At 42.1% G+C, this 8,993-nt stretch overlaps 1 long non-coding RNA gene across 1 annotated transcript; it reads left to right on the top strand.

Annotated features, from left to right (window-relative positions):
* On the top strand, positions 4,415-5,951 carry LOC110400602. Its single transcript, XR_002439956.1, has 2 exons — positions 4,415-4,475; positions 5,640-5,951. It is a non-coding gene; the product is annotated as an uncharacterized LOC110400602 (long non-coding RNA).

Below are 8,993 nucleotides of genomic sequence, written 5' to 3'. Positions count from 1 at the left end.
GGGTGTTAGGAAAAGGTTCTTCATTAGAGGGCGATGAGCATGGAACAGGCTGCCCAGGGTAGTGGCCACAGCCCCGAGCTGCTGCCAGAGCTCAAGGAGTGTTTGGATGCAGCTCTCCTGTCCCTCACTGGTGCCCTGCAGTGAGAGGAGGGGGCACTTCTGCTGCCCTACAGCCCCTCCTTGGCCTTCTGTGCCCAGTGCTGAGCAAAGGCCAAGACTGCAGCCTGCCCTGGGCTGCCACGTGCCCCTGACTTCTGGGCCGAGCCTTCACCCCAGAGGGCAAAGTTGTTCGGTGCTGGGGAGGGAGGAGAGGTCATAGGAGTCCCAGTGCCCACTAATGTACCAAAAACGGAGACGCACTTACTGGTTTTGCTTTTTTTTATTACAACTATGATTTTGTATTGTCCTTTTAAATGGTTTATGGTCCAACCTTGTAAAAAAGTCCTAAAGGAGCAACTGGAAAGAGACTTTGTGCTGACCACCAGCCCTTCTTCCTGTCAAAACAGAAGTTCTCTGCTTCTTTAAAGGAACAACTGTGTCTGGAGCTTCTCTTACACTGCCTGGAAGGCCTCAGGGCACTCAGGGACATCGACTGGACTCTTCCTCTTGTCCTAGCACAGTTCAGAGGGCACCAGTCCCAGTCCTGCCCTCATCCTCAGGGCTTACTTGGTTGGAGGCCGCAGGGAGCTTGGGGTTGTCTGCTGGACTCCTCCTGTTGTCGCTGTGCAGTGCAGCAGCCTAGAGGACGCCAATCCCAGTCCTGCCCCCTTTCTCAGGGGTCACCTGAAGGCTGCAGGGAGCTCAGGGCTGTCTGATGAACTTTTCCTCTTGTCCTGGCACAGCTCAGAGGACGCCAGTCCCAATCCTGCCCTCTTTCTCAGGGCTCACCTGGAGGCTGCAGGGAGCTTGGAGCCATTCGCTGGACTCCTCCTTTTGTCCCAGCACAGCAGCTCAGAGGATGCCAGTCCCAGTCCTGCCCTCTTCCTCAGGGCTCACTTGGAGGCTGCAGGAAGCTCACAGCTGTCCACTGGTTTCTTGCTGTGGTGCAGCAGCTCAGAGAGTCCAATCTCAGCCTTTCCCTTTTCCTCAGAGCTCGGGAAAGAAGAGGTGAGAGGACTTGGGGAAGGATGAGGAGGGAGGACGGGGAAGGAAGGGTGATGGGGAGCAGCAGCTGGCGCAGGGGCTCTCTGGCGGATGGTGACATTTCAACGCCAAGATGGAAATCGAGAGCCCCTTGCGCGCCGACGGAGGTAGCACCGCCTCCAGGCAGGCCCGATGTTGTGGTGCCTGCTCCGCCTTGAGCGAGGTGGGTCCACCTCCATGGGCTCATCCTCTGGAGGCGGGTCCACCTCCATGGGCTCATCCTCTGGAGGCGGGTCCACCTCCATGGGCTCATCCTCTGGAGGCGGGTCCACCTCCATGGGCTCAACGGTGTCATCTGCAGGTGGATCGACATCCATCGGCTCGGGTTGGCTGCTGCTCCCCATGAGCCGAAGCCTTTTTGCTGGAGGAGGATCCATCCTCCTCCACAGGGGCTGGGAACACTGGGTAGGAAGGCTCAAGCAGGTGGGAAGGCTCAATCTAAATTGCTCCTTGTCTCAGCCAGATGCTGCCAAGGCGCAGGTCGGTCAGCGACTGGTGTTCTGTTGACGGGGTCCCCGTATTTATACCCGTCGTCAGGGAGGTGGCTGGTGACATCAGAAAGCCGTTCTCAGGTGTGACCCTCAGAATGCCCCAAGATGTCCGCCAGAACATGGCTGTGTTGGGCAAGGAGAGGCTATGGCCTGAGAGCTGCCCTAGTTGCCGCCAGTGGGATTCGTCAGGGCCCCGTGTTCGGACCAGGTGTCTTCAGTGTTTTTGTCGATGACTCAAATAAAGATCTTGAAGTTATATTAAGTGAATTTGTGGATGATGCTAAACTGGGCAGAGTGCTGACTCCCTCAAGGGTAGAGAGGCCTTGCACCAAGGTCCTGGCAGATCAGAGGCTGGTCACCATGTGCATGAAGAATAACAAGTGCTGGATTCTGCACGTGGGAAGGGGCAGCTCTGGCTCTGTGTGCAGGCTGGGGAACAAGGGGGTGGACAGCAGGCCTGAGGGAAGGGATCTGGGGGTTCTGATTGGTGACAAGTCAGCAGTGTGCCCTGGCAGCCAGAGGGCCCACCGTACCCGGGGCTGCGTCAGGGCCAGCACTGGCACCGGGTGAGGGAAGGGGCTGTCCCACTCTGCTCTGCCTGGTGCGGCCTCGCCTCAAGCTGTGAGTGCAGGTTGGGGTGCTTCAGCGTTAGAAGGACACAAAAGTATTAGCATCCCAAGGAGGACTTCACAGATGGGGAAGGGTCTAGAAGGCAGGATGCGTGAGGAGGTGCTGAGGTGTTTGGGTTTGTCAAGCCTGGAGCAGAGGAGGCTGAGGGGAGGCCTCATGGCAGCCTACAGCTCTTCATAGGGGTGCAGAGGGGAGGTGCTGCTCTCTGCTCTCTGCTCTCTGGTGACAGTGACAGGGCGTGAGGGAATGGCGTGGAGCTGTGTCAGGTCAGAGTCAGGCGGGTGTTAGGAAAAGGTTCTTCATTAGAGGGTGATGAGCGTGGAACAGGCTGCCCAGGGTAGTGGCCACAGCCCCGAGCTGCTGCCAGAGTTCAAGGAGCATTTGGGCACCGTTCTCAGACATATAGGTTTGTTCTTTGCATGGTCCTGTGTGGTCTTAATGAGCCTTGTGGATCCCTTACAACTTGGGATATTCTGTGGTCCTGTGACTGACTGAGTTGGGTTATATTTCTGTATGTTTCTGCTTTTCTGGCATGAAGTGATACAGAAATTGCAAGAGCTGTCACCACTGGGGTACAGCAGTACATTGTGTAATTGTTCCTATGGGATCCTGCGTGCTTGACTGTAAAAGCATTCAATGTTTGCAGGGCAGAATTTTTCTGAACATTCTTATCTCAGTCAGTGCTGCAATTAGAACTGACTTCTTCTGATGAAGTTTCAGCCACTTTTGTATTAAGCATTATAACATACTGTCTTTTATATTCGAAATGTTTCCTTGAAATGCAGATGAGATTGGCCCGTTAGTTTTGTGAGTAAAATTAATTTGTTGTGCAAGAATAATTTTGGAAGGGTGTGCAAGGGAAGTTCAACTGTGTGGTGACAGAAGCCCAGAGAAGAATTGTTGCTGACTCTACGAATTAATCTTTCCCATTCCGGGTCTGAAAGGCCATTTCTTAATACAACAGAATGAGTCCCTAAGCCTGAGACAGAAAAAAATAATGAAATTCATATATTCTCTCTCAAAAAAGGAGAGGAACGGGCTGTGCATAACGCAATTGATATCAGACAAATACAGAGTATTTTATAAAAAGTCAAAGATATTTAAAAATAAACGAGAAATTGAGCATAAAATAACTGAAATTAAAGTCTTAAAGAATGTGTAACCTCAGAGAAATATGTGAGTATTTTTCCTAATTAGACTTGAATGAAGCATAAGGGTTGTAAAATCTAAGTCTTTTCCTGTTAAACTGTAGTACAGATTAAAGCTTTAGTGGCAAAAGTTATAGTACATTCTGTATGTATATCTATCTCTATATTAATGACACATACATGGTGTGTTTATCATGTATAATACAAAGAAGGGAATTTTTTTAAAAAAGGTTTCTCAGCCATATTTTGGGGTAACTTGTTATTCTATTATGGGAGTCAAAATATTTTTAATTCTTTACATACCAAATACACCAGAAAAATAAGAATACATTTTGAAATCATAGAAGTGTATTTTTTTATTATATAGACAAATTGTGATTAACTGCTGCCTTGTGCATTATCCATAGAAAAAGTAATTGATATTTAATAACATGTACCACAGACTTGATTTTGATTATTTTAGGGTAGCATCCTTCAGGTAGAATGAGGTTTATTAAGAACTGTTTTTTTTCCAACTTAAATAATTTCATGCAGCAAAAAAAGGCATGAGATAAATAAGCGCTGCAAAGAAATGTGTTAAGAAGTGCAGCCCCTTAGTGTAGCATGTAAATAGCATAATGTAATGCACTAAAATAAAATAACAGAAAATGATTTTATCGTGTGTGAGTGTTAAGGAATATTCAGCTTATGCAAAGACTGTTTAATCAATGGCATGTTAGGGCAACAACGAGACTCTGTAGTCAGGTATAGTTCACTGACGTCAACAGAATTACATCTGCCTGAATTACTTCTTTTGTGTTTTATCGTTTGCAAATTGTGACAGGTATGCCTAGGGTGGTGGCACATGAATCTGGAGTACTTCCTCAAGAACTGGAACTAAGCTGGCGAAGAGGACGTGAAAAGATGAAGCATCAATGGAAGGCAAAGTTTAAAGTGATGGCTGCAGAAATTTTTAAGTAGACTTGGTGAAGAATGATAAACGTATTGGTTCTCTGTTTAAACAGATTTATCTACTGAGGAAAAGTGGAGCATTGTTTAGTAATGATGACAGAGAAGTTAGAAGGTAAGATAATACGTACCTTGATTCATTTCTGCTATTTATTTGGTAACCTGTTCAGCATTTGAATATACTTCTTTCAGGCTGAATAAGCGTACTTTTATACGTGTATTTGTGAGTGCATTTATATTCCTTTACATAAAATACAAGGATATGTGCCTGTGCACACTCACTGTGTATCAAAAGCTAAAGCATTTCATGATGCTGACCATTTTCCAGGACATCTGCAAAGATTCTTAACATACAACATTAAACAAGTGTATCACAAAAGAAGGAGTAAATTATTTTCCTTTACCTTTGAAAGTGTGTATGAGTTGTTCTTTGATATGAATAATTAAATCCCTGTTGTGAATTTCTTAAATAATATGCTTTTTAATAGGATAGCATTCTAGTTCATCTGTGAGCAATTGGTTTGAGGCAGGAGTTACTGTGTGAAAATTTTTGGCCTTTTTCTGTATGGAAAGAGTAGTCCCACAGCAGTGTGAGAGAAAATGTATAACATCATTACAAGTGATAGTTAGTAGAGAAAAATTAATGTTTCAAGAATGCCTAGAAATTGACATTACAAGCAAAATCAATGAATGTAAAAGTGCAATTACTTAGATCTACGAAATTTTATCTGTGACCACAACGTAAGCTGATTTCAAGTCCTATGTATGTGAAGTGTGATTGCAGCAAGTGTCTGGATAATGCTGGCATATAAAAGAAGCATATTGGCCTTTAAAACACGAAACACTGGAATGTTATCTTTGAACTGGACAGGTCGAAGTTATATTAAAGTGAGATAGGCAGAAAATACTTCTCAATCAGGGTTGTGTTGGTCAGTTCTTATTAAGTATTCTAAAGTTTTCACATATTATAAATTATAATCACTGTTCAATATCTTGCTTTATTAATTAGGACTTTCCCTGGACTCCGGTAGAAAAGGCCATTAATCTCAATTAAGCTTCTTCCTTTACTTTTGAGAAGGCCGCCCGCAGGGTAGAAAAGACATCTATGGGCAGAGGGCCAAGTTAACCACTAGATTGTATAAAATGAACTCTTTCTTTCCACTGCCTTGAGTTTTTCATGGTACCCCGTTGCAGTGTCTGGCCATGAGAATTCTTTGAAGAAAAGGTCCTTACTGACTGTGTCTACTTCAGCTAATGCACCTTTCTGCTTCACATGCAGCACTGGCAGTCTCTAAATGGGGTAGCACCATTCTTGATTATCCCAAGGAATACAGCTTCAATGGGCAATGAGGTGAGAGCTCCGCACGCTGGGTTTAACAGGGCTGAACTGAAGTACCAGAGCTGCTTGGGTTACAGCAGGATTTCCTATTTGTGGAAAAAAATGACTTTTACTAATTCATTGTAGCAACAACTTTTAATAATTAATTGTTTTCATTTGCTGGTGTGTGTGCTGCTGGAATATTTTGGCGTGTTTATCTAAGTTTGTTGCACTTTTTATAAGTAAATTGCTAGTACCTTGTTATGTTTCAGAGATACTGTATTTCTTTATATTATTTTGCATCGTCTTCAATTATTGTACATATTTTTCAAGAGGACCTTTTTTTTTCTTTACTAAAAAAGAGTCAGGTTTATCTTCCCTGCTCTAAATACACCATTTCAGTGTGTTTTTGTCGGGTTTCTTCTTTTATCTTTTGTTGTTGTTTGTTTTTGTTTGTTATTACTCAGCTCTAGAAAAATGTAACTATTCTGTACGTGCAAATTGATTACCAGCTCTGCCATGAAGTCCGAAGGACTTCAGCCTTTCCTTTTTGCAAGAATTGGCAAGAAGTCGAATTGCTGCCTTGCGACCTGGCTTCCTCGCAGGGAGGATTGTAATTGCACTCAGATAGTTCCCTCTCCTTTCCTGCCAGAGTACACACAGATTCCAAATGCAGCATTAGAGCTACTGTTGCAGTTGAAAGACAGCCCAAGAAAAATTCTTCCTTTTGAGTGTATAAATATCACTTTTAAAAGAGCTACCAGGCCAATAATTGCTACAATTTTCCTTTCCCAAAAGTCTAATATTAGGATATATTTTTTAAATTTATTCCCAGAAACTCTGTGATTTCAGTGTAAATAATCATAATTTGCTATTGCTGAACAACTTCAGAACTCATGCAGATTTTCTGTATATAATGCTGCTATAACTGTACAATTAATGGTGTACTGGAAGCAATCCAGAGGTGGAATGAAAGGTCTCTGAGGAATTTGGAGAATTCCATCCAGAGCTATTTCCAGTAAGCTGACAAAGTGATTGAAAGAAGAAACTGGGTTCACTGTTATGCCCTTGAGACCTGGCTGGACACTCAACAAAATACAGGTAACTTGAACTTAAAATAGGAATCCTCTTCCCCACTTGTCTTTTAATAAAAGTAATTAATTAAAAGAGCTTCAAAAGACAAATGGCCCCGCTTGAGCCCACGTCCCCACATTAGGGTATATGGAAACATTAGAAGAACCCATAGAAATAATTTGATAACAGAATCTGCACTTCGTAAGTGACATTCATTGCATACAATTTGAAATAAATAACAGACTAAAGTGTGTTGTTTTGTAGGAATACACTGAAATGTACATGAGTAATTACTTGTTGCTAATTGTTTACATAATTTTAAATGGACAGGATTTTTCTAGCAGTAATGTTTTGCATTGTATCCATTGGTTCTAGAAACACTTTTTAAATTTTTGCAATCTACATCACTCAGCAAAAGAGGCACAGAGGAATTGTTTAGAGACGTAAAGCTTTCCTCTACCCATGTTGTTAATTTATGTTTTAGTATCTTAAATCATGTTCATTTTCTGATAGTGTGAATATATATCAAATTATGTATTGGTTTCCTAGGCTAAATAACGTAAGTTTCATTAATGAATTCGTTTGAAATGGCAAAAGGCAGAGTAAACCAGTAGAAAATACACTGTATGAAAAATTGTTGTAATGGCTTGTAGAAACAAGTACTGTGAGTAAACAGATTATTAGCCAATCTCTACTTGCTTTGCATCTGATGTGCTCTCTAAAATGCAAATTCAATGATCTGAGCAGCTGCTCAGCAGTTACAATAAGCAGAACCAAAGATTCAGAAAAATGGTAGCCCATTTCCCTATTAGATTATAAAACCAGGTTTTTATGCCTAGTTGTGAAGGGAAGATGCGACCTGGTATGTACTTTTCCACCAAGAATAAGCCATGCTTATACTCTTACATATATTTTTGCTTTTAATTTACTGTTTGAAAATCCATTATATAGCAAGTTACACCAAATATTCTCCTGGAGGCCTGTGTTTGTATGTACATAAATGTCTCTGCATCTGACTTTTACCTAGTATCTGGATCAGATACTCTATAAAGAGCAAAGAAAACAATACAAAATAATCTAAAATACACATATATAACAATACATAAATGTTAGAAAGATTTTAGCAGTCATTTGGTTTCGCTTTAGTAATACACTACACTACAAATAACTTTTTAACTACCTTGTAAACTGAATATATTTATCATGTAATTCATACTTATCCATGCTCCATAAGCCACATTGTAATTGTAGCTAGTATTATGAGGTCTGTATAATTTGTAGGTCTCTGGACTCAGTAATGCTGTAGAAGATACAGCTGTTGAATTGCTTTTAGCTGGTTCAGTAACGGCTCTGATTGTTTTGCAGTTGACTGTAATTGCTGGAATTTAGTGGGATTGATTAAAAAAAACCCACCAGGAAATGACAACATTAATAATTTATGCAGTTTGGTCTTAATCTGTTGGTAGCTCTCTAGCAAATTAAGACCTAATGTGATAAATAAGGAGGTAATATAGAACCTATCTTAAATTAAAAACAAAAACAACACAACCACATATAGAACCTATCAAATTTTAGTGAAAATACACAAAGGAAGACTAGGGCCAAATTTAATGGTTTTAACCCAGTACACTGTTATGCTTCTATAAGATGCATGGCCATGGTAGGAGAAATAGAAGAGAATAAGCCCAGAATAAGACCAGGGTGACCATAGGAGATGCTCTGCATCCCTTTTGTCAGCCTGCACCTGGGTTTCCCGCTACAACATCAGACTCATTTTTCATGGCTGAACATCCAACACCTTTAACCTGCCAATCTTTGCTGCTGTGATACAGCTACACAGAGTGGTATGGGAATGGTGGGGACTGTGCTTCCTCTGTGAATGAATTGCTCATCCTGTACAAGCCCTTTGCTCAAACAAAGCCATCTAAAGCATGTTGCCAAGGACCACCTCCAGAAGCCTCCTAAATATCTTCCAGGATGATGAACAAGGATGATCCTGACCCCCGGTGTCAAAAAGCATAGCTTTTTGACGGAACTGGAAACTAACTTGTATTTGCTTTTAACTGAGTAGGATTTTCTACACTGGTGTTCATACTATAGTAATTACTTTAGAAGTTCTCCGTAAGCATTATTTCTCGTGACAATCAAGTCAAAACAGGAAGGAAAAAAGAAAGGAATAAAAAGAAAGAAAAAGGAAGGAAGAAGGGAAGGGAAGGGAAGGGAAGGGAAGGGAAGGGAAGG

This window comes from Numida meleagris, chromosome 5 (assembly GCF_002078875.1).
Source record: "Numida meleagris isolate 19003 breed g44 Domestic line chromosome 5, NumMel1.0, whole genome shotgun sequence".
Lineage (NCBI taxonomy): Eukaryota > Metazoa > Chordata > Aves > Galliformes > Numididae > Numida > Numida meleagris.
This window is presented reverse-complemented; position numbering and strand designations above follow the sequence as displayed.